The sequence below is a fragment of the Anas acuta genome, chromosome 18 (assembly GCF_963932015.1).
Source record: "Anas acuta chromosome 18, bAnaAcu1.1, whole genome shotgun sequence".
NCBI lineage: Eukaryota > Metazoa > Chordata > Aves > Anseriformes > Anatidae > Anas > Anas acuta.
The window spans coordinates 4,418,453-4,443,430 of record NC_088996.1 but is presented as its reverse complement, the minus strand read 5'-3'; the positions used below and the strand labels follow the sequence as shown (position 1 = coordinate 4,443,430).

Sequence of the window (24,978 nt, the reverse complement as noted above, 5' to 3'; positions counted from 1 at the left end):
ACCCCCTTTTCTGTCAGGATCAGCCTCAAGTGGGGAACCTGCTCTGGATTGGGCTCCTCTTGCACTGCCCCTGGGGTGCTGTGGAACCACCTGGAACATTCTGGAACCCTCCAGAACCACCTGAACCCTCCAGAACCATCAGAACATTCCAGAACTGACTGGAACCCTCCAGAACCATCAGAACGTTCCAGAACTGACCGGAACCCTCCAGAACCATCAGAACGTTCCAGAACTGACTGGAACATTCCTAAACTGAAAACCCCAGGAACTGACTGGAACCCTCCAGAACTGACCCTGCCAGAACTGACTGGAAGCCTCCAGAACCAGCCCTGTCTGGCAGGGTGCAGCCCTGAGGAGAGGTCCCTCACCAGCTGTTCCCGAGCGCTCATCGGGGCCCAGCATCCTCACAAAGTTCCCTCCTAAAAATGCCGTGAGTGTTGTTGTTATCCCCCAGAAAAACCCTGCTTTGGGGTGGGGGTCTCAAGCACCAGCTCTCCAGCACTTCCAGTGAGGCAGGTTATCCCAGCAGATGCCGAGCCTGGGAGCATCACAGCCAGACCCAGAGCCAAGGTGTTGGTGCCCACAACCCAGATACAGCCCACAGCTCGCTCCAAAATTCAGGATTCAGCCCCAGGACTGCACCACTGATGTCCACGTGGCCGGCAGGGATTTTAATCCCTGGGATTTGCAGCCATCGCAAGCGGTCGGATGTGAAACACGACCTGAGGAAGCCAGCAGCGGCACCCAGCCTGCTCGCAAGTGTTTCTTTCCAAGGGTTTTCAAATGCAACCAACGCAGGGAAAAACAGCAAAACTGAAACCATGGCCAACCTCCTGAACTCACAGCTCCTCTCACCCATGGATTCATTTCAAATCTGAAAGATTTGCTGAGCGTTTCCACCTCCCCGCCATGGTTCCAGGTGCAGCAGTGCAGGGCTCAGCCGGGCAGGAGAAGCAGGCGCGGTGCTGGGGAAGGAGGCTTCTCTCTTCAGCAGATGTCACTATTTCTTCTGGTTCAGCCTCAGGCGGAGGCCGGCACGGTGCCATCGCAGCAGGGCTGTGCTGAGCGTGCCGCGGTCCGGCTGGGATGGAAAACGAGAAGCCTCAGTGCGCTGCGGCCTCACCTCACTGCTGACGAGGCTGGATTTGCTGCTTAGGGAGGCATCAACTGACCTGACAGGGAAACGCACCAAAAGTTCAAGTTTCACCTCAAATCCGTCTCTTGTTGCTGTGGGATAGCTCGCGAGACTCAGCTATCCTCAAGAAGGAAAAATGCAGCTTTTTCCCCCACTGAAGTCCCTGGTTCCCAGTGCAGTTTCCCTGTAATAGTCCTTTGACAAAATGCCAACGTAGGCAGACGAATGCAAAAACCATTCCTCTCTGTTTTCCACTGACTGGTTTAATTTTTACTTCCTGCCCACTGATTTCCTCCTAGCGAACCGGCCCTTAGTCCTGCAAGGGGGTCACTGACACTGGCCAGCAGTGCCTCCGTGCAGCACTCAGGGACACGCCATGAGGGACGAGGACTCAGGATGGCTCACGGGGCAGCAGCCCATGCAGCAATTACGCTTTTTCTCTCTAATTTACAAAAATAAGCATTTTGGAGGATACTCAGACTGCTTGATTTTAGCATAATCCCGGAACACCACATACCGCTGCTTTCAATTTATGGGCTGTCACCCCTTTGTTTAGCTCAGTCTTTCCTTAAAATAGAGAGGTTTAAATTGTTCCGAGGAAGGCTCTGATCCAGAATTTGCTTTTGTCACCCACTGTGCTTACAAGACCCAGAAATGTCAAGACTAATCTCAGTTTACATTTCTTTTCAATACCAGGATTTTAGCTGTTGCAGAGGGGTCCTGTTCCTCACAGAGGCACCAACAGCGCCTTGTCCCTGGTGGGACTCATGTTCTCCCCAGCTGAAGCCTGTTAATCAGCCCTAATTGACTGAGTCTCATCTGCTGGGTATGAGTGGCCCCAATGGGGCTGTGCTGTCTTCTCCTCACTTACAAATAGAGGGTGAGATGGAAGCTTAGTGGGTGCTTTTTTTTTTCTCCCTATGTTTAAAGAGGGTTTTTTGATGTGAACTTTTTACTTTTTTTTTTTTATATATAATTGCCTTGAGACTCTGCCTGTAATGTTTATTTATAAAGTGTAGGGGGTTTTGTTTTTGTTCTTTTCTTGCTCTGAGTAGGTTCTCGTTGACTCTTCTTCAGAGTAGCTATGCACAGTAGGAAACCTAAAAAGCTATTATGGGGATTGTTCTGGGTTCTTAGTAGTAATTCTTTGTGGTACAAGAAGATCATCTTGTGAAACGATGGATAGATGCAAAGTGTTCTTATTTGAGCTGAAACAGCAATGGAAGTCTCGCTGAGCTGAGGCGTGGCAGAGCCCAGCCTTGGAGGTGACCAATCTGCTCAGGGGCACTGAGGGCTGCAGTAGGGATGGCTGCAGGACTGTGAGCCTGGGTGCTGCCAAGAAGAAGAGCTTGGGAGCGTGGCACCAGGAGCAGAGCAGGACCCAGCCTTCATCATCCGAGCAACACGTGTGACCATGGAGGAGCTGCAGGGGAGGCTGGTGCTAAGGCTGCTCTTTGCTCTCCTGTGGAGGACTGCCCTTGCCCCAAGGGGCACGTTCTGGGGCTGGCTGGAGAGATGCAGCACTGAATTCACCAGCACAGCATCCTGAGCGTGTGGGTTCTCAGAGCAGGTAAGCTGCGCTGGCTTTGCCTGCTTCTTTTATTCTTGAGGGGAATAAAGTTGAAATGATGGAGTGTAAGCAGACTGCTGGGGCTAGGAATGAGGGGGCTGTGCCTTCTGAACAGGGCAGCTTGCTCCCAGCTCTCCTGTCTGCTGCTTACCCCAGGGCTCTGGGGAGAGCAGAGCTGCAGTGCAAGAGGAGGGTTTTGACCTTTTTCTGTCCTTTTGAGCCTTTTTGAGCTCTTCTAATTCAATTTATTTGTTGTGTCCAGGTCATGTTTGTATAGTCTCTATAATTACAACTTCCTTGTGGTTAACACTTGGATGAGCTTGGTGTAAATAAGCTTATAGTGTTGTGGTTTTTGCCTTTTTTTTTTTTTCTGAGAAGATAAGAAAAAGTAGGGACTTAAGATTTTTTATGTTTCGTGCAATGTGCAAGCTACAGCCAGGTGGGAACTGTGCTGCGTGCCTGAGCTAAGCTGCTCTGCCAGGTACTGCTACCTGTGTTAATCTCTAAATTTAATAAATCCTGCAACTCTTGGCATGGTTTTTGGAAGCAATTTAGTAACTTGCAGAAACCAGCTGTGCCTCAACTGTTTGTGGCTCAGACTTCAGCTGTTCACCAACAAATGGCAATGATTGGAAAGCGGTGTCTGAGGTGGGTAATGCGGCTGTCTGCCTTGACTTCATTGCACCCTGTGGAGCGTGGCCTAATACCAAGAGGCTTGTGTGTAATTTGGGGCAGATAAGGATGCTAACTCTAAGATTGTAAGTGCTTGAATTCTTGTATATGTTGTAATATGTGTTATACTATCAAAATTGCTCAACTCTGAGATAGCTCATATCATCACTGCTCAACAGCCCTGTTATCGCTCGTTAGCAGTTGTTCAGCGTACAATTGTCTTACGCTTAATTATATTTTAGTGACTAATATCTCAACTCCTAGTTTTCAGGGCATTATATTGACAACTTGAACTATTTACTGCAGAATATAAAAAAGGAGCATTTGGCAATCATTTAAAATTGGGTTTGGCAGACCTTAAATATACAGGGAAGTATTTGGTTTCATATGGAAAGATAATGAGGCCAGGTGTTGCAGCTTGTCCTTGCTGCTGTGGGGTGCTGGTGATGCTGGTTCCTGTAGTGTGATACCACTGGGAGCTCTGGTGGGGTGTTGGCAAGAGACTTTTGGCCAAAAAGGTCATTTCTGAGGTAGGTTTCTGGGCTAAAGGACTGAACTGAGGAGGTGTAAGGGCAAGGTTTTAAAAAAAAAAAAACTTGTTGAGAACTGAACTTTGGGGACTAAGTGGTTAATGCTTCTGCATAACCAGTGTGTGTGCTGTGGTTCACTGGCTGCTACTGCTGCCTTCTGATGGCTGAGGGCTGGAGGAGCTTAAATTTCACTTTCTCCTGTCTGATAAATTTGCTGTAGGAATTGTCTTGGTGTGACCACCTGTAGGCTGCGACTCCACTGATGGGGCTCTGCAACAGGAAAACTGATCATAGCCTCGCTGCGTGGGCTGTGGTACGCAGTGAGCTAACGAAGGTCCCAGGTAATGACGGGAATCCAGGCTTTCAGTAATCACTGCATGAATTTCTAGAGCTGCTGGTTCTCTAAGCATGTTTGAAATCACTTACCGAAACCTGTGCATTACTAATTACATGTGAAAAGCCAGGGAACCATGGACCAACTCCAGACAGATCGGTTAAAATAACCAGAGTCTGTCTGTCTTCAGTGATGCACTGCACTAGGCTGGGGGAAATGTGGAATTACTTCCATCTGGCAAGGATGGCTGAAGCTGTTCTTGTTTCCCCAATTTGCCTTGGCATCCTGCAGGTCACTCGAGCAGACTGACATCGAACACTGCCTGCCGTGGGGTACAGCAGCCTTGCTGCTCAGAGTTCAGGGCTCTGGGTCATGCTTCTTGCTCAGGTTTCATAACTTCCTTCTGAGGCATTTGCGTTCACCTGGTACTTTGAAATGTCTTCATTTCAAATGAAGCCTTATGCTGAGGCTTGGAGCAGTGGGTGTGAAGGTGCTAAGGAAGGGTGAAGGGCTGCTCGGTGCTGGTATCAGTGCACCCTGAGACCACTCAACTCTTCTGTGCTGCTGCCCATGTTTCCAAGGAGGTTTTTGCATTGATTAGTTGGAGCACTAACAAAGTGTGCTCATCTGGGCTCTTGAGTTTTATTAATGTGCAACATCAAGAGGTTGGGATAATGAAGATATTTTAACAGCTCCTACAAATAAATCAGCCCCATGAACACGTAAGTTCATCTACACCTTGATGTCTGGTGCAGATGGCCTCAATTATAGCACTGCTGCGTGCTGATTTGTTCCGTTGGCGAGGCTGAAAAGGGTGATGCTGCTTTTCTTTGCTTGTGGGAAAGCCAGCGTGGTGCTGGGGTGGGAAGGGATGAGTCTCCGGCTGGCAGTGGGCACAACACACACTGTGGAGTGGGAAGCAGGCTTGGTTGGGATTGTTTTGGACTCTGATAGCTGGGATGCATTTCTGAAAGCTGGCCCATTGTGGCTGGCAAAGCACTAATGAGGTGGGTTGGAGAGCCTGCCACGCTCTGCTCTCAGGAGGAAGGTGCCGTGAGGCTTCTTGTGACAGTTTTCAGATTAATAAGCATCTTTGCCTTGCTGGCTGTGTTGCCTGATGCCTCCCTTCCCATCAGCCTGTTTCTGTGCTGCTGCCTGCCGTTGGGTACCCAGCTCTTGCTCCTGAGCATCCCTCGAGCTCTGGGGGGGGCTGGCAGCAATGTGGCACTTGCAGCCCTCTCGAGGTCCCCTTTGGGCTCCCTTCTCCTGGCTCTGGGATGGGAACTGGGAGCCTGGGGGGTGCTGCTGGGATACCCTGAGCATCCCACAGAGGGTACTTCATCCCAGCTGTCCCACTTCTTGTGGGTCCCTTGGGGACCTTCAGCAGATGTCAGTCTGCAGCTGGCTTCTTGCCACCCTCGCACAGGACTGACCTCGACTTGAGGCCGTTTCCTGAGCACGCAGTGGTTCTCGCATTCAAAGCTGATCACAGCTTTCTGAGCCCACACCAAGGGCACTTTGTGACTGTTTTGAACTTTTAGTCAGAACTTTGTGTCCGTGGTATCTTCTGTGATTGGATTCCATTTGGACTAAAGGCAGGTTTACAGAAGTAGTACATTCCTGCACCGAAAGTGCCCTGTAAGTGGAAAAAACACTCAGTGCCCAAGGGCTGTTATTTCGCTGCCTGTCACGCATGGGTTTGGGGCCACCATGTCAAGCCAGTTACCTGCTTTTTACTCTTTGACAAGGCTTTATGCTGCAAGATAAAGCAATTTTCACTTTGTTGAACAAAGGTGTCTTAGTCACCTAAAAATATATTGGCAGCAGACATGAGCACTCGCTGGAGGTGTTGCAGGGTCTGCCTCTGTGTGCAGCAGCCCTGGGGCACCCAGAGGAGTCCTGCATGCAGCAGGTCCTGCTCTGTGTGCAAGGACTGTCCTGTAAGTCCTTCAAATAACCAAGCTGCTCCCCACACCTGTAGCTGCTGTAAAATAAGGTGAGAGCCTGCTCCTGTGCTGAGGACAGCTGTGTGCTTGTCTGAGGGTGGGGGTGGCTTGGGGGAGCTCCTGGCTGCTTTTTGGGAGTGGTTTGCAGCCTGATAGCTGCTGCTGGGCATCCTGGTGGCATGGGGCTTCGCAAGAGCAGTTGGCAGGTGGCTGTGATCTGGAGCTGGGAGGGCAGTGCTTGTTTCCCAGTGCTTATTGCAGCCACCAAACCTCAGGAGGGGTGCTTCAGCTTCCCTCAAGCAGCTGTAGCTGTGAGATGTCTTACAGAACTAAAGAGTACCTATGTATTTCTGTAACCAGTGTGAAGGGTTTGGTGTGCATCATCAGCAATGGGTTGTAGCAGACAGGGTGGGGATGAGCCCTCTGCAGCCTCCTTTGATCCTGGAGTGGCTTCTCAGCTCCTGTGCCAGCTGCTCCCTGGCTCGTGTGCTGCTGTGCATCAGGAAGCACCACTTAGTGTTCACGCAAGGACCGTGTCCCTCTGCTGGTCCCCAGACACCTGGGACATGTTCTGCCTCACATATGGCTTCAGAGTAGTTCACATCAGTGTGCAACTAAGTTAAATTAACACCATTTAATCCCACTTATTTTAGTTGAGAGCACCAAGGACTGGCACTACAAATGTCCACCTCTGAGGCTTTAAAAGCTAAAAGATGTTCTTGCCCTGAACTTTGGGGGACAGGATGGGAGGTAATCTTTGTACATAGTACTCAGTCTCGGAAATGAGAGCAATGCTGCTGCCGTGAATGGAAATGTTTCTTCCTCCTAAAAGCTTAATTTTCCTTCTTTTAGGGGGGTTCAAACTGTTCCTGAGGTCTGTGAGTAGCTGTAGCCATGGGGAGGTTTCTGCAAGAAGCTGTTCCAGCAGAAATGGCTGTGCAGCATCAACTTGAGCCAAAAGTAACTTTATCCTAATACGTGGAGAAACTATTTTTCCTCCGTGTGCTCCTAAAATGAGATTCCATCTCTGCCTCTCCCTGAGCAGGCTCTGCAATACCTGCTAGCACGCTGCCCTGTGCGTGGGGAGCAGCATCAGGAGGGAGCACATTCTGCTGGTTAGCAGCAATCCCAGCAGCACACAGCAGCGTCTGGTGTGGGAACAGGTGAGGTGAAAGCCCTCTGATTGTACCTGTGCTTTCAGAGGTAATGCTGGATATAGAAACCCTTCTGTTGTGTGGTGCTGTAACAGGGTGCCTGCAGTGAGCTGATACGGCTTTGTCCAGCTCTGCCGTCAAATAGGTGCAGCGTGGTGCCTGCAAGGGGGTGGCAGCGTGTGGGGTGGGGGTGGTTTCATGCTGCTCTCAGCTCCCAGGTGGGCAGGAGGAATGGCTACAGGCAGGGTGCGAGGGCAGGAGGTGATTCCTTCCTGCTTCGGGCAGGGGCAAGGCCAGAGATGCTAAATTCATCTACACGGCTTTAGTATCCGGGCTTTAAAAGAATACTGAAAACTTGGAAAGCATTAGAAGGAAATGCCAAAATGCCATGCAGGGAGGGAATGTGAGAACTCAGTCTGCTTAGTCCTTATCAAACGAAGGGCCTGGTGACTTAATTACACTGTTAAGTACTTCCCCATATAGCAAAAAGTACTTTAATCCTGGGGGGGAAAGCACAATGAAAGCCTGTCTGATGGATATAATCAGACCAATACAAGCTGGAAAATACTGTGTGGTCTGCTAATGGCTTTCACCCCAAAGGGGAAAATGTCTCCTGATGGTTGGTTAAGCCAATTCATGCCATCCCAAGTGCCTGTTTGGCTGATGAGGTGATACTCATTAGGGCAGTCAGCTGAGAAGGGGCATTTCCTACCCCAAGATGCAGGGAATGGGCTCCCTTGTTGGCACTGTGGGGCTGCAGGGCCCAAGTTCTGGGGCTGCTGCTCCCCAGGGCTGTCTGTCTGTCTGTCCTCTTGCTGCTGGCTGGGGTGTGCTGGGGCTGAGGCCTCAGCCTCCGTGGTCTCTGGTGTCTGGAGGCCGTTTTCTGAGCTAGCGCTGAGCTTATTGGAAGCAGTGGGTCAAAAGCAGGCTGTGCCTCATACACAAGCAGAGAAATACTTCTGCTGGCTCCACTCTTGCACTTTTATCACTGCTGGCATTAAAAGGGCATTTTCTCCAGATTATTCATGCACCACTAATAACTCCGCAGTGTCCTACGCTAGATCCTGCTTTCAGTTGCACCCAGCTCTTCAGTTGCACCGAAGCCAAGGGAGCTGTACCAACAGATCTGGGGAAAGGCAGAATTGGATATTAGATCAGTTTGCATCCACTTCCAAAGCATGTCTACAGAACAGGAACAGCACGAACCCCGATGCTGGCATAATTCCATTTAAATGACATGTCTGCAGATGGAAAAGCTGCCAGTGGGTTTGTCTGGTGCAGTAGACAGAGATGGAGCACGGGGCTTAAAGACCTGATAAAAGAAGCTAATGTGGTTTCTTAGGAAATGGAGGTGAGAGGTGTGTGGGTTAAGTGGATCTCCTGCTGCAAGCTTGAGGAGACAGCGAGGCTCTGAAATGGGATCAGGTGAGCAAGGTGACAGCCACCTAAAGTCCTGCTCCCTCTGTGCTTGCCCTGAAGCTGGGGGGGTGCCAGGTCTGGGCCCGTGGGCAGGGGTGCAAGTGGGTTGATGAGCTGTGGCCTCATTCCCTGATGGGAAGCCTTCAGGGAAGCACAGCTCTTGAGGCCCGTTTGCGAGGAAATGGAGGGGCTGCCTCTGGCACCGGCAACGTGACCCGCAAACAGCCCCACGGGGCTGCAGGCAGCTCCTTTCTCCTCTCAGCGTGGCTCCAGAAATCTGATCATGCCTTGGAGGAAGGATCCTCGTTTAATTAAGTTGTGTGTGATGGGAGGTAACTTTGAATGATTTCCTTTGGTAGCTGCTCTTGCTTGGGGAATGGTTTGCCTTGTTCTTAATGAAACCTCTCCCTTCTGCTGCGCATGGAAAACTTTCCGTCTTCATTAGTTTCCAGACAGACCTTCCCGAGATGCCCTTGCTTAGGGGCACCAAAGGTCACCGTTTGCTTTTAATGGAGAACTAAAAGTAGCAACAAGACATCCAGCCCCCATGCAGGCAAGTACATAAACTGGATGTCTCAGCCCAGAGGCTGAATGCTTCCTCGGGGTGAATGCAGACAGCTCGGGAGGTGCTGGGCACCCAGGGGCAGGATTGCAGGACTGGGTCTTGTGCATTCAGCACCCAGTGGTGCTGGTGTAGCAGAGCTGCAGCTCTACGGCAGCACAAATAAGGTGTGTGATGAGGCAGCTCCATCCTGCAGGTCACAACTTAGATATAAATGAAACTAAATGTACCTAGCATGTCTACAGCACGTGGTGTTAAAGAACAGGGGAGCTGGGACCAAGTCACACATGGCAAATCCCAAAGGCTGTGCTGTTGTGGGATGAGGTGGGAGCTGCCCTGGGCAGGGCCTGAGCCCCAGTCCCCGGGGTGATGTGCCCACAGCTCCAGCTGTGCAACGAGGTGGCAATAAGGAGCAAGTGCTACAGGTGCTTGTGTTTGGGTATAGAGCAGGGAAAGCTCCTCTCTTCTGTCACTAATTCTCCATCCTAATTTCTTTCTCCATTCAATTTGGGTTTCCCAGCAGCTGCCTGCTAAATTCCAGGCAGGTTTTATAACTGGCCTCATTTCCCTGGGGCCTCAGCAAAAGCAAAGCAGCTTTTGTTATCTCATTTCTCCTGAAACTTTTATTTCCTGATGAAGAATAAAACTTTTTTTTTTTTTTTCTGCTGCCTTTGGTTCTTCCAGGCCTGGCTTGTGGGGTTCTCCAGGGGGCTGACAGGAGATGGGAGACATCTCAGCCCTCAGCTGCGTGACTGCTCAGTTACTCTGAGCTTGTGCTGTGTTGCTAATTTCTGGTGATGTAGTTAATTAGGAGTCACAAATACTGACTTTGGCTTTCTATATTTATGTATTTCAGTGTTGGGAAGTAGCTGGGACAGCAGCTTTGGCTCCTGCTGCCTTGTGGGAAAAGGGCCCTTTGGGTTAAGGACAAGTTGAACCCCGTCTTCATCCTGCAGGGCCCTGTCGTGTTCCTGTGCCCCTGAACCTGCTGTGGGTCTGTGCTGCCTCCACCTGCCGGCCAGCTCTGCCTTGTGCCTGGGGCTGGCAGCGTTGGAATCGGCCAGGTCTCGCCTACTGCAGTTCTGCTGAACAACGGGAGCAGGTTCCAGTGATGGAGGCTGGATCCTGCGTGCCAGGATGGGACATAACAGGGGGCTGCAGGCAGCTGTGCTGGACAAATACGCAGTTTTTTTGCTTAATTTGTCTGATCTAGTCATGGTTGCTGCCCTGTGAGTGATGCCCTCCTCGCCCTGGAGATGCCAAGTGCTCCCAGTTTCCCCCAGCATTTTACCACTTGCTGCGACTGAGCACAAAAGCGCCTTGCACACATCCTTGGGTAAGAGCATCTCATCTCGGGAGCCTGAGGGCTCCTCACTCCACATAAATTGGCAGCATCAGCCCTCGTTGCTGAGCAACCTGTGGGCAGCCAGCAGCAAAGGAGGTGGCTGGAAATTAGAGAAGGATCCACGTCCCCTGCTGAACAGGACGATGCTCTAATCAAGGTCCTGGCCCTGGATGCAGATTGCAGCCTGGTTCAGTCGCCGCTTTTAATGCGAGCCCTCGATAAGTGTTTATAATCCCGTAGTGCTCACAGCTTCCATCAAATACTTCTTGCATTTGTTCCTAGTGCTTTGATCAGGGTAATAAATCCCAGCCCCGTTGGCAAATTGAGCTTCACTTAGAGAAGGCTTGGAGTGCAGGTAGTGTTGATGGTACGTGTTGCTCTGCTGGCTCCCGGCTCCGTGGGGCTGTGCCACCTTTCCCTGGCTGGCCTCAGCAGTGCCACTCGCCTGCTTTGGGGTCATCCCCAAGGAGGTACGAGGTTTCTCCTCTGCCTCTTGGGCTCTCTGAGCCATGCAGACCTGTGCTGAGCCACTTCAAAATTAAGGTCAGAAGTCCCCAAAAGAGCTGGACCCAGCGCCCATCACTGAGTAGTGAGGCTGCAGCCAGCCAAAAGAAGGTGAACAAAGCTTCTGCGTGGGCTGCAAGGGTCCCACCAAGGACAGATGTCCTCCTTGTCCCTGGCTCTGGGTGTCCTGTTAGAAAGGTGCTGCCTAGGATAGCTAGCAGGGCAAAGTGCATTGGATGTCACTGCTCATGAGAAAAATCAGCTGTGCCCTGGCCAAGAATGGGATTTGATTGGGGACTGCCTTGCCTGTGCTCTCCGGGGGTGCAGATTCCACCCCAGGCCTGGAATTGGCACCTCGGTTTGTGTCCAAAGGATGCTGAAAGGGAAGAGCTGCTGTAAGGGAGCAGGTCTGCAGGGCTGGGAAGTGTGATGCTCCTGAAATCCCAGTGTGTGACACCCAGCAAGCTGTCACCTGCTGCAAGCTCGGTGCCAGCTGAAGGACAATCCGCTTGAGATGGATCTGCATGGCTTCTCACCATCCTGTGCCATCCCAGTGCTACCTGTGTGGGATTTCCACAGCTTCCTTCATGTGTGGGTCCCTCAAAATCCTGCATTGGCTTTGCATGTTGCTTCTGAAGGCTAATTTGATTTGCATGGTTCTAAATATTTTGATCTGTTCCTGTTCACTTTCTGCCTCCACCCCTGACCTGCCTTGCACTGACTCTGTGCTGGCAGCAGCCTCCAGTTCCACATCCCCTGCCATTAGGGGACACCTCGTTATGAACATCTACATGCCTGATGTACAACCTCGTAATTACTGTGCGATTTCACACCCAGGTGAATGTACTGCAAGCTCATCCAGTCAGGTACTGTAATAATTAATCTGCAAATGAAGCTTGCTTTTAAATTAATCCATGTGTTATAGCAGCATGATGGGTAACTGCTCACTCAGTGTGAGACTGGTGTTGCTCGTTCCCCCCTCCAACTAAACCATGGTGGCTTTAATGCTGCTTTTGTCCCATTGTGCCAAAGCAAAGATATCTTTGGGCAGTGAGAGCGAAGGGTGAGGTGGTGTGGGTTACTGGAAGCTTTTGGGGAGCCTGCTGCTGTGCATGCTCTGCTCAGCTCTTCAACCACTTTCTTTTTCTAGCTCTTGCCTGCACCAGGATCTGTTTGGGTGCCCAGGTGGTTTTGCTGGGGAAAGATCTGCTTTAATTTTGTGTGCAGCTTCCACAGGGCTCATGTCCCCTATCAGCTAGGTCAGTCAGTAGGTCTTGCATGAGCAGCGCTTGGTATGGGGACCTCCGAAAATACCAAATGCCTTTCTGTTTCTCTGCAGCTTTTAAGACTTTGGGAGGACACACAGGTTCATGCCTTTAGGAGGACCTCTTTAGGAGGTCAAAAGCTTCTGGGAACTGAGTGCTGTCAGCAGTCAGTTCAATGCTTCTGCAAAGCCAGAATTTCTGTATTTCCCTGCAACATGGGATTGGTCTAAATTTTAAACCCTTCCTGCCTTTCTGTGTTTGCTTTCCCCTCAAGTGAACCCTTTCAGAGCTGCTTGTTAGTTCATCTCCATTTGAACGGGGTCCCAGGAGTGCTGGGTGTCTGTAATGCTAAACACCACCCTGTGGGTTATCTCACCCTGGCAGTCCCTTGCATTGTGGCCCTTTCTCCCCTTCCTCCTGCAGCTGGGAGCCCAGGTCCCACTCATTCATTCATTAATCCCTTTCATTTTGTGCTCGTTTGTTCCTATCCTCTGCAGCATGGGGAGAAAATTGCAGTCCCAGGAACAAATAAGAACTCTTCTCATCTTTGGAAATAAAAGCCGGGCCATTTAAATCATTTGTTCTCTGAGATTTGCCTGTGTGCAGATGAGAAGGAGGCCTCCTATAATGGACTCGGAGCCTGAGTGCTGAGCAAGGACAATAGGGGAACCCATCCCTACTGCTTTTGTGTTGCTCCCTGCCCCTGCGAAGGGGATGAGATGAAATTTCCAGGGCAGACGGATCAGCTTTAATGATGCACCCCTGTGCTGCTCAGCAGATGTAATTAAAGAGAAGAGGTTTGCTGCCTTCTTGAAGGCTGCAGAGTGATGCTGTGGCTCCTGCCATGCAGCACGTCCACCACTGCTGTGTTTTTTCCACTTGTGCTCTGGGGGTGTGCTGGGATGTGGGGCTGTGCAGTCACGGATTTGCCTGCTGGGGCACTGACCCTTGTCCTGGCGGTGTGTGCGTGGAGAGCCCTGGCAGCTCTGGAGGGGATGGGGTACAAGCCCAAGTGTGTGCTCCCTTCTGATGGCCATCACATCTCTCTGGGGGTCACATCTCCCCCAGCCTTGTGCCAGCTGAGCCCTTTACTGAAGTTTGCCTTATTCTGGGACCAAGGAGAGACACCAGAGCTTGCCCTGCCTGGCTTCCCGTGCTCAGCTGGGGCAAAGTGTGTCTGCAGGGAATGGGCTGTGCTGAGCTGGGCGAGCTGCAGGCGTGGGGTGGCTTGTAGCCCAGCTCCTGTCTGTGGTGTGGATGTGGCTACTGGGGGGGTAAGGGATGTGGTGGGAGGAGGCTTTGGAAGCTTGCTTTGTTGCACATGGGTGGGTGGAGGCTGATCTTGTTCTCCTGCAAGGGCACGGCAGAAGCCTGTGGCTGGAATCACTGCTCCCAGGATGAACATGAACAAGCTGCATAGCTCCTGTAACTCATTATGTCATCCTTTGAATGCAAGCTTCCCAGTTTGCAGGGTGCTGATTGTCAGGTGTTTGAGATGCTCTGGAAGTGTCTGCTGCCTTCTGAAGTGTCCCTCTTTAAAGCTCAGCGGATCCTTGGATGTCTTGTCCCTGCTTAATGCAAGGTACTTCTGGCTCGAGCACTCATGTTTAATGTCATGAAACTTGTGGGAGTAACGAACTCTGGGAACTGCTTATCTGTAGTTAAAGTATTTGGAAATAAGTGTTTTTGTCCTGGAAACCAAGTGATATCTTGCACTTAGCAAACAAAACTAACTCATGTCATCTCGGATGTCGTGTGCTCACAAAACTTCTGGAACAACCTTCAGAGCAGAAGTTTAGTGTATAACTGACAGGGCTTAGGTAACACTGCTTTTTGGAGGGCAACACAGGGACTTAATTCTCACAAAGTGAGAATAAGTCTGCTTTGGTTTTGCTTTGGGTGAGCCCTTTCACTCCATCCCACCCAAGTGAAGTGGTGCTGTTGCTTCTGGAGGAAGTAGCTTACCCATAGGATAAAGCAGATCGTTACCTGGCACTCGCAGTCCTTCCCTGCCTCTGCTGTTGCCTTTGTCCCTGGTGTGCTTGGGAAACTGGCCAAGTTCACCTACGAGAGGTTTGTCTGCCACGGTGCTGGAGAGCAACAACCTCTGGAAACCTGTCCTGAGCTGCATCCTGACAGCGTGCTCATGTCTGGGGCTCACTGCATGGGGATGGGATCGCTGGGATCCCTCAAAAGGTGACTGGGGCTCTTGAGAGCTGTTTGCCTACGGTGCTGTTTGGGAAACTCAGCCTTGCCTCTCCCTTGCCCCAAATCTCTTCCACCTTTCCCCACCCCTAATTCTCCAGAGGCAAAGGGATCAGTCTCCATCTTGAGCTGAGCAAATCGAGCTGTTGTGAGCAGCTGTGGGCAGGATCCTTCCTGCAGGATGCAGTGCCTGGAATTGGGCTGACCTCAGCTGCAAAGGGTATCTCAAGCTGTATGTTTCTGGGAGGCTAAAGCTCACCTGGGGCCTGGCAGCTGTGTGTCATTCACCTGCCTGTGCTTTGTGTGCAGTCCCGTGCTGTGCTGTGGCCGGTAACTCAGCCACTAAAGCAACACTTCCACTTGTTTAAAAACACTGCCTGCACTAAAAATATCTCTGCCCCTGCAAGCCAGACTGACTGCAGGAGCTGTTGGGCAGCAGGCTTGGCTTGCAGGGGTGCTGAGCAGGCTGCTTAGCATGACAATGGAGCCCTTTCATTGCTCCTGTGCAACAAGTGCAGGGTGGGTGAGATGAGGCTGCTTTGTGATTCACAGCTGCGTCACAGTGCTCTGACTGGAGGTGTCCCCACCTTAGTTCAGTCCTCTTCCTCTCACTCTGAGGCCTAAATCCGAAATTTAGCCCCTGGGAGCTCAGAGGTGTCCTTCCACAAGCACCTTGGTGGGTAATCCCTGCTGGAAGAGGTTTGGCCTCCTCCTCGTGCAGCTGCCCTGCAAGCAGAGCCCAGGTTGGGTTCAGTGTGTGCCGATTAACCCCAAACTGTGAGCCGTGTGAAGTGCAGTGCTGCTGCCCCATCCGTAGTGTGGGATGACCTGGCCCTGCTCAGATGTGGAGGATTTTCTGGTTTTGCAGCTCTTTAAGGATAAAGGCCATGAGTTGAGCCTTAATTGTGGCTTTAAATGAATTTAAATCTCTTGAAAAGGCTGCAGGTAAAAATAGAGCTCTGGGAGGAGGAAGTGCCTTGCTGCAGGGGCGGCTGGTTTGGCAGGCTGGACTTGAAGATTTGGGGTGTCTGTGGAAAGGCCGGAGCTCGGCTGCCTTTGTGCAAGGTTAAAAGTGGTTGAGGAGCTGTGGCTGCTGCTGGGCGAGGTCTCTGTTTCAGCTGGAAGACTGAAATGGCTGCCACAGGCTGCCGGGGCCATCCCCCTCCTCCGCCAGTCTGCAGCGATGCTGCCTGCCTGCTGCTTCTCCACTGCTTTCGTTCATCAGAGAAAGGAGTTTCTGGAGCTGTTGCTTGGTTTCTTTGGAGGAGAAATAGGCAGGGAAATGCTAATGGGGGAAAATAGAGCACTTCCCCCTCACCGGTTCTCTTTGCTTTGAGGTAAAATGCACTCAGGCTCCTGGGAGGAAGAGGAGTGCCTTGGATGTGGTTGTCTCAGTCCTGCTTTTTTTTTTTTTTGTTGTTGGTGTAATTTCGTAGCCTGTCTCTCGAAAGGCCTTGCTGAGGAGGCAGGGTGTGAACTTGATGTGAAGGTGCTGTAAGCAGCACTGCCTACAGCAGCGGCGTGTCAGGCTGCATGGTTTGTAGTCCCAGCCTGGCTGCCTGGCTTGATTTCTGCTGCTGCCCTCTCTGTCAGAAGCAGTTTGCTCTCAAGGTGGATTAAAATTTGTGATCCCAGGGAGATTCATCACAGCTGGTGTGCACTCCACTGATGCTGACCCTGTTATGGCCAAGCTGAAATGCCAGGGGTTGGGCCCCGTTGGGCCAAGCACCACACAGATGTGGGATAGTTAAGGTTAAAACCCCAAATGACTCAGAAGCAAGTGTTTTTTGGGGGAGGGTGCTCACAAACACCTCTGACACTGGAGAGCTGAGCAAATTGCTGTAGTCTAGCCTTGCAGCCCCAGAAAGGCTGGTTTCCTCTGCTGTCAAAAAGTAGCTTGGAGGAGTTCTGGAGGAGCAAAGATGTTCCCTGTGTTTCTGGGTTATGAATGGTGTCACTTCTGTCTGATCTTCCTGAATTCTCAGGGGCGGTGGCATTAACTGGAGTAGTAACAAGTCCTGTATTTATCTTGCATCGTGCCCAGAAGAGATCTGGGCTGCGAGTCGCTGTGCTAGATGCGCACTAAACCATAACAACCCTCTGGGCTTCCAGCCCTTGCTGCTTGGAGGAAGCATCTTAAAACCAAGAAACGCACAGGGGCTGCTCGGTGCTGATGGGGAGGCATGGAGGCACTCATCGCTGCGAGGCCAGCCTGCACCGCGGAGCCAGGCAGGACGAGCCCTGCTCTCTCTGTGGATGCACGGGACATCGCTGGCAGCTCATGGAGCAGAGCCAGCCCAGGAGCACCTCTCCTCACCTGCAGGCCCTGTGGGAAGCAGCGTGGGCAAACCCCGGCTTCCCAGCTGTATTTGTTACGCTTGGCAGCAAGGGCCTCTTCCATCCTGCCTCTGTGTGAAGCCTGAACATCTGGGGGGGGAGCTAAAACTTGGTAACAGCATCAACAGGAGCTCTGTTCTCTTCTCTAATGACTCACTGATATGGCTATCAGCTCGTTACTGTGCTGCTCTGCCTAAATGGACAGTTAATTTGCTCATAGCAGGCACTACTAGTTTGCATCCCTTATCCGCTGTTATTGATGTAACTGCACCCAGCCACAAATTAATTGTCTGCTGCTTTGTTTGCTCGGAGCAAATTGCTTGCAGATGTATCATAAATTCATAGATGGTAGATGAGAGTGGCGAGGTGCCGCGTCCTCTCCAGCCCTGTGTACCAAACTGATTGTCTGATTAACAGCCCGTGGTGCTCGGAGGGAGGGAGGGAGGTGTGCTCGGGAGCGGAGTTGTCACAGCCCTGGGGGCCGACAGCTTTGGTTGAGGAGCTTGAGGGGATGGTGCTGGGCAACCTCTGAAGGTACTGGCTGTTTGCACAAGTAGCTCGGTGTCACCGTCATCGTTTTCTCTACTGCATGCAGCTGGGGTGTGATGCAGAGGTGCTGGGGTGAAGCCCTGCAGGAAGAGCTGGGGGCGAGCTGTCATCTGCCCGCTGCTGGAGCCAGACTCGTGGCTGGGCTTGAAGTGCTTGGACCTGCGCGCAGGCTGTTTCTTCAGCTGGTTTGTCTTCACCCAGCAAAAGTGAAGTATTCTGCCCTGTCTTCACGGCATTGACAAAAGTCTAACATCAATGATCTTAAATTAATGATATGTTGAAAGCTCAGGGCTAAAGGAGCTGGAATTAATATCCTTGAGACCTGTCTAGTTCTGCCTCTTCTGACACCTCCTAATTTTCCATGTAAATTGCCTTATGGATCTTTGGCTCAAAGGCTGCCTTGTTTGCTGGGGGAGTCTGGCATGTCTGCTAGGAAATTATCCAGCGTAATGGCAGGGTTATAATTGTGCTGCAGCTATTCAGACCTGCCTCCCCTGCGTGGACGCCCTATCTGTGACTATTTGAATAATCACCGCATTTGTAGCAGTTCAGCGTGCATTTCTGGTTTGTTAATACCCTACCCCACGATGTGATAGGCCCGTGTGTGCACAGTTGTGCTCGTAATAAAACGCGTTTAATCCTTTTGTTGTATTGACTCCACTTTGCATGAACAGCGGAGACGGTTCCTCTGCACACACCTGGAAGAATGAGCTCAGGCTTCGGCTTATCCATGGAAAGCAAATTCACCCGGAATTTTGCAGGGAGTGGATAAAGGTGTGAGCACAGCTGCAGGGAAATGGATTCAGAAAGTGTTGATTCACTCAGTTCTGGATGTTTTGCTGTACAATCTGGCTTCACAGAAAATGAAATGTGAGATTTGACTTTTTAAAATTAGTCATACAATGGGGGGAGAAGCTGTGCAAGTCATTCAATCAGCCGAAATTCATTCAGCTTTTAAATTAAGAAAAGTCTATTGACTGTCTGTGCTTTCAGTGCTGCTGACCTTGATGGCTGCGTAGCGCAGAAGAGAACTCGTCGCACCGAGCTCTTCACACAAATAGAGTAAATAAAAATGAGGCGCAGAAGAGCCAGCGTCCCTTTGTGCTATGTTTGCAACTGGAAAAATCCCTTCATTTTCACACAGCACCTCTCTGCTTCTAAGGCCAGAGCTGAAGAGCCACAGTAGCATCAATAAGCTCACAGAGGAGGGGGAAGCCTTGCTGGGAAGGTGTCCCTGGCTGAGCCTGGAAGGGGGTTGCAGAAAGGAGCCTGCGTGAACAGAGGCGCAGCCAGGTGCGTGCCCGTGCTGCAGGCTCAGGGGGCTCTGCCCTTTCTCCAGCAGATCTGCTCCCTGGGCTGGTGGGATGGGCTCGGGCTCAGCCCTGTGGAACCTGGCAGCTGCTTTCAGGCAGGTGTGTGAGGGCGGGGGCCCTTCCGACAGCAGGAATGAGAGTGAAGAATTGCTTGGTTCAGCCGTCTGACTTCAGGGATAGCTCAGCAGAGGCTGTGGGCACCGGGTTCATTCTGGCCGTTGAACTGTTTATCAGGTAGGGAGTTAGGATGGGAACGGGCAGGCCAAAAGCTTTGCTACTCAGGCAGGATCTCTGTAGGCTGGAAGGTGGCTGTGTTGGGAACATCCCCTTGCTGACACCGAATGCTGCTTTGGGCTTTGCTTATGTTCTGTTTTGAGTTTGTTCTACAGGGTGTTTTGGCAGCAGTGAGGCCAGGGCATGCTCGGGGAGGGGAGCCTGAACAGGCACCTATGCTGGCTAAAGAACAGGCTGAAAGCAGCCAAAATCAACTGCCTTGACAGAGCTACTAACAAGAGAAAGAAGAATGCAATAGATCTTGGTTTAAAAAAAAATATCACCTCTGGTTTTAATTAGTTTTAATAATTACATTTTCAGTCTGCCTGAAAGACTCAATCAACTTTTATTTTCCACCCTGGGAGAAAGTAGCATGATCTAACTTCTGGAGGTGGTTTATTTAAAAAGAACCAAACCCACAGGTTTTCTTTCATAAAACACCAGGAAGATTTTTTTCCCCTGTTGACTGCTCTTCCCTTCATGCTGAAACTGTGTGGCTCACTGAATCTCCAGTGCCCACTGCTCCTCCTGGAGCTTAAAGCAAACCCCTGAGAGGTGCTGCTGGTTTCTCTTTGTATCCTCTGAGTTGCCCAAACAGTGCTGAGTGGTCTCTGCAATTCCTTAAAGCTTCCTGGTATCTCTGTCCCTTCCCCATGTATCACCACCCTTGGTTATAGACCTCTTTTATCACATAAGAGACATCTTTGATATAAAGTTGTACAGCTTTGACAAGTGAGTTAACCTCGTGATCCTAGAGGTTGATGCAACCCTAGGTGTTGTGACCCCAGAGGTTGATGCAACCTTTTCCAGCAGCCTAAAAGGAAACCTCCAAGTAGAAGCCCATGGGGAGAAGTCAGGTCAGGAGCAAGGAGGAGAAAAGCCAGTGTCACGCTATTTCGGGTGCTTTTACTGTGTTGTCATCCAGGACAGAGCCTCTGAAGTGCCAACAGCTTGTCTCCTTTTAAACTGGTGTGTGTGCACGTGTGGTTGTCCTGAGCTGACAAACCAAGCTAGGCAGATGGCTGGAGAGGTGCCGTTTCATCTCAGTCTGCGGAAAAAAGCTGTAAATAAACCTGGTGAGCAAACTGCAGGGGAATGGTCAGGATCTGATGTGTCTTGTTGGAATATATCCCCACTGCTATGAGCACCCATTTCTCTAGCTGTAGAAATGGGGATAAGTCCATTTCTGCCCAGCTCTACCAGCTCTGGGAAGGGAGTTATTAATACCTCATTATGTGGCCCAGACGGTGGTGCAGAAGTGCAACCTAAGACAGTTTTGCTAGCTTCAAAAGTAGTAGAGCATCTGCTAATCAATACTCACACCCATTCCCTCTTATCCCAGGCAGCTACAGCTCGAGTAAGGCTATTATGTTTTCCCCCTCTAGGTGTTTGCTGTTCTCACTAATGCGTCCTGAAACAGCCAACGGCCCCAAAATGTCAGATGTGCTCTGAAGCAGCAGGATGGGGAACAGAAACCCCTCACAGAGCCCCTGCTCCAGCTGGCCCCGTTCTGTGGCACTGCCCAAGTGCAGGCAGGCATTTTGCGAGGTGCTGAACGGCTCCCACTTTGACAGCCGTGTTTCTTCTGCAATAGATGTGTCCGTGTCTGTTGGGATTTTGCAGTGACCTTTTGTACCCTTTTTCTTTCATAGCCATTTCCCTTTTTTCTGTTACTGCAGCCTTTCATTTGGTTAAAAGGAACAGATATTTAGAAATTTCTTTAGTCTTCCAGCTGGGCTTCCTACTCCATCTTTCTCAAAACATCCTTTACCCTGAGAGGTATCAGCTTTCCCCTCCTGGGAGTCAGACTCATTTGATTAGGAGGCTAACTCTGAGCTGGGTTCTGCTTCATGGTGTCCTGTTCTGCAGCAACCAGCTCCTGTCCCTTGCCACCAGTGCCACCCTCATCCTCAAAGAGAGGAAGGAGCTGAGACATCCACTGCCAACTTGATATCCTTCAGATCTGTTCCTTTCTGCTTGGCAGGACAGAGCAGCATTTCTCCAGCTGTGATCTGGGCTCATTGCTGCAAAATGAGACTTATTCAAAGCTTCCTCTGCAACCAGGTTAACAGACATCACCCGACAGCGACGTGCAAGGAGGGAAAAGTGAAATGGGTTTTCTGCTTGCAACTCTAAAAGTTAGCAAGGCGCCTCAATGTGACTGATCCTATAGTTCTTTCCAGAGGAGTTGCAGGGAAGACTTGTAATTGATTAAAATCCCACTCCTCCAGAGCTTACAGTGGTTGGACTGTGCCCTGCTGCTTTCCGCCTTGATGTGGCTGTGTTCTGGGGAGTCAAGTGCAGGTAAATCGGTTTCTACAGAGCTTTGATGAAAAATGTGTTCTGAAATACAAAACGCTGCTAAGGCAGTAACTTTGTGAACTGCCTGTGTGTTTTCACACTTGTAATAGCTGACGCAGTAGCAGAAGGATTGAAGAATTCCTCTAAGGACCACGGAGCTCTGCAGTGTCGTTTGAGCCTGTTTACCATGTGAGCAGTCAGAAGCAGAAATTAAAATTTGGGCTTCTACACTGAGCTGTCACAATTGCAATTCATTAGTATCGATGGCTCCTCTTTAAAAAGAGATTAAATGCTTCAGAAAGTCATGACGGATCAAGCGCATCACAGCCTTATTACTGGATACAGAAGCTTGTTTTCTGCAAGTAATTCTGTAAATCAGCTGTATGTCACTAAGGCTTAGCCAATCTCTTACTCATCTGAAGCAATCCTCTCGCTGCTGGGTTCTGTCTTCCAGCACGCGGGATGCGTCTGATATCTTTGCATCTGTTGGAATCTGTATTTTAAAGAATGAGCACAGTGAAGTGATCTGGGGAGATTAAAGAAATGGAGTTTGTCCTGTCTCTAATCCAGCAAGTCTCAGTTTATCTGCCCAATCCCTGTTGCTCTGTGGCTTGTCAGTGCTGTGGCTTTTATCTGTCACTCAGCTGACTGCTTCAGACTCAAGTTCTTCTGGTAGCTTTCTCTTTTCTTGAATCACTCGCTGCTCTTTTCTGTTTTCCATTCCTGTATTAAAGGACAGTCAAGATAAACAGTTGCTGTAGATTTTTATCTGAGATGTCAGCCTGTACTTTCCAAGAAAACAAAATGGTCATTTTTCTGTCTTCAGCCATCATCTGAGGTTTGAATCACCAGAATTTGTAAAGCACTTGAAATTATTGGATTCAGGGAGCTAAGGACAGCAACATGTCATCTTCCTTCTTGGCAGCTTGTTTTGGTGGTGAAATCGGAGCCCTGAGACTTAGATGTCAAACTCCTCTCCTGGGCAGCTACAGAAGAAGCTTCTGGCATGATCCAGATCTTGTTTTGCTTGGCTTTAATCTACTCCCACTTCATTAATGCTGATGGAGGCAGTAGTGTGAGAGCAAACTCTGGTTTCCTTCCTGTAGTCAACCAGTAAAAGGGGGCTCAAGGCTGGCTGCACAACTGGCCCTCCTGCTTGCACAGACACGTGCCGTTCAGTGCCTGCGACTGCCTGATGAGTGCAGACCTCGTGGAGGTGTGTGCCATGTGCAGGATGCCATCCTGGATGCCATCCTGCTTTGGAAGGGATGAAATACCCATCCCAACGGGGGTGCTGAGGCTGGTCCAAGGAGGGTGAGGTTGGGTGCTCCTCACACCCCTTCAGCAGCTCAGTTTGGTCCTGGGGTGTCTCTGGATGTTGCAGGCAGGTGAACTTTTATTCCAGGGATTAGTAAAACCTGCGTGTGTGTGCCAGAGGGAGCTGTGATATGGAAGCAGAGCAGAGTGCTTCAGCCTGGTCCACAGTTGCCCCACATCTGCCCCCAGTGGACTTTCAGTGGTGTAGGTCCCAACTCCAGCACTTACAGCTTGCTTTATCGTGGTACCCTTTTAGTCTTTCAAGCCTTTCCTCTCAAAGCATAGAGAATAACTTCTGAGTTTCCACGAGCGGGTGTGAGTTGTGACTGCTGCTGCTGAAGAAAAACTTCTCTAGGCCTGCAGAAGCTAAGACAGCACGAATAAAATAGGCGGCCAGCCACAGAAGGACTGCCCACCACCAGGCCTGCCGTGGAAGGCCTGTCCAGACGCTGTAGTCAATAAGCCAAAGCTGTACGCTGGGCCAAATCTCCTTGTGCAGCTGTGTGGGCAGCTCAGTACAGCCTTGAGACCACAGCGGTGTCTGCCCTATCTCCCATCCACACAAACACCGCTGCTCTGTGCGTTAGCCAAACCTGGAGATGGGAAGGGAGCAGGATACCAGCAGCAGGGCTCTAATCCAGTCCTAGCACATCTGGAACTGAACCCAGCATCACCTGGGCAGGGAAGATGGTAAATCAGGCTGCTGGTCTGCAGGTGTTAGCGGCTGAGAGGCGGGCTGCAGAGGCACCCAGAGCACTTCTCCAGCAGTAGGATCTGTGCTGGGACCCAGTACTGTGATGGTAGGAGGTCTTATAGGGTTTGCCATCTGAACCTGGGGAACTGTGGCCATACTCCTGGGCTATAAGTGCAGGAGGACAATGCAATGGAAAAGAGCCTGCACAGCTTCCAGCAGCCTTCAGAAAGGCTTGTGTTTGTCTTCCCTGTCATGGTAGTGTGTGATGCTTTCCTGCTCCAATGGGCTGTGCAGTGTCTCACCGGGGTTTTACGTGTGTCTTTGCTCTCACCTGTGCTTAAGTTGGCACTGGAACCACTGGCAGGAGGCCCGGCTGCCCTTCTGCTCTGATGGAGTGTGAAGATAAAGGGGTCTCTGGGGAGTACAGCTCCTTGTGCTGGTCATTGCCTTCTAAGAACCCAGACTGGCCTCTTTTCCAGTCCTGTAGCCATCAGTGCTCCTCAGGACGTCCTAGTAGGACCAGAGGTAAAGCCACAACCTGCTGACTTGGCATAGCCCTTTGCCCGACTGTTTGCAACGCTGGTCTGCTCCCTTTCCCTCTCCTCGTTAAGAAAACAGGAGTAATTAGCTATGCTGCGACAATATAATGAACGGCAGGCTGGATTTGCTGGGTAGAGCCTCCCCGAGCACATAGGAGAAATCCTAATTACCCTGATTGGGCCATTACGATGCAAGGTTGATGGGGAGATGCTGGAATGTTGTTTTGCTTTTTCCTTTTACCCGGAGTCTGAGAGTGTCAGGGAAAGAGGGGGGAGGTCTCATTAAAATCCCCCCAAGAAAGACACGTAATTCATTTCACACGGAACAATTGATGTTTCCCATGCTGCAGAAAGACTGAATATTAATTCCAGCAAACGGGTCCCTTCTCCCTGAGCTGCCAGTGTTTGTGTTCTTAAACGTGGATATTGTGGCAGGATTGGCTGGGGGCCTTGGCTTGGCACAGCGCGTCTCAGCCCGGGAGCAAACGTTTGTGTACTTTCTCCAATGGCAGTGGTTGGCTGGGGAAAAGTATCTGGCCTTGAATAAAAGCGAAGGATGGGCGACTTGTTCCCTCTCTGAGAGGTGACATTTTAGGCCTTTTTTCCGCTCCTGAAGCAGTTTCCTGTTGATAACACAACGTGTTTGTGCTGCCAGAGCGCTTGGAGATCTGAGTCCGGGATTAGGGGCTAGGAAGCTGCGTAAAGGCTAGATCTTTGTTATACAGCCCCAAAAGGGGCTGCGCAAGCTGAAAGCTGAAGTCTTCATTTCTGAGGGGGGGAAGAAGGACAGAGGGAGGTGTGATGTGACCCATCTGCTCCTTTTCAAATGTGTTTCACCTGGGGGAGAGACCTGGCTCTGGACAAGGTGCACCAAGAACCAATCTCCTGAAGAAATAAGTGGATAAGAGCTTTAGGAAGCTCTCATTGATGCTAACTTCACCCACTACTTCCACGCTGTTCATCCTTACCACGTGCTCTGTACCAAAATGGACACACAACTGCTGGTGTTTGGCT

At 50.7% G+C, this 24,978-nt stretch overlaps 1 long non-coding RNA gene across 1 annotated transcript; it reads left to right on the top strand.

Annotated features, from left to right (window-relative positions):
* The first annotated feature begins 23 nt into the window (after nucleotides 1–23).
* LOC137841637 (uncharacterized) lies at nucleotides 24–13,074 on the top strand. Its single transcript, XR_011088682.1, has 2 exons — nucleotides 24–2,705; nucleotides 10,179–13,074. It is a non-coding gene; the product is annotated as an uncharacterized lncRNA (long non-coding RNA).
* Nucleotides 13,075–24,978: the final 11,904 nt, after the last annotated feature.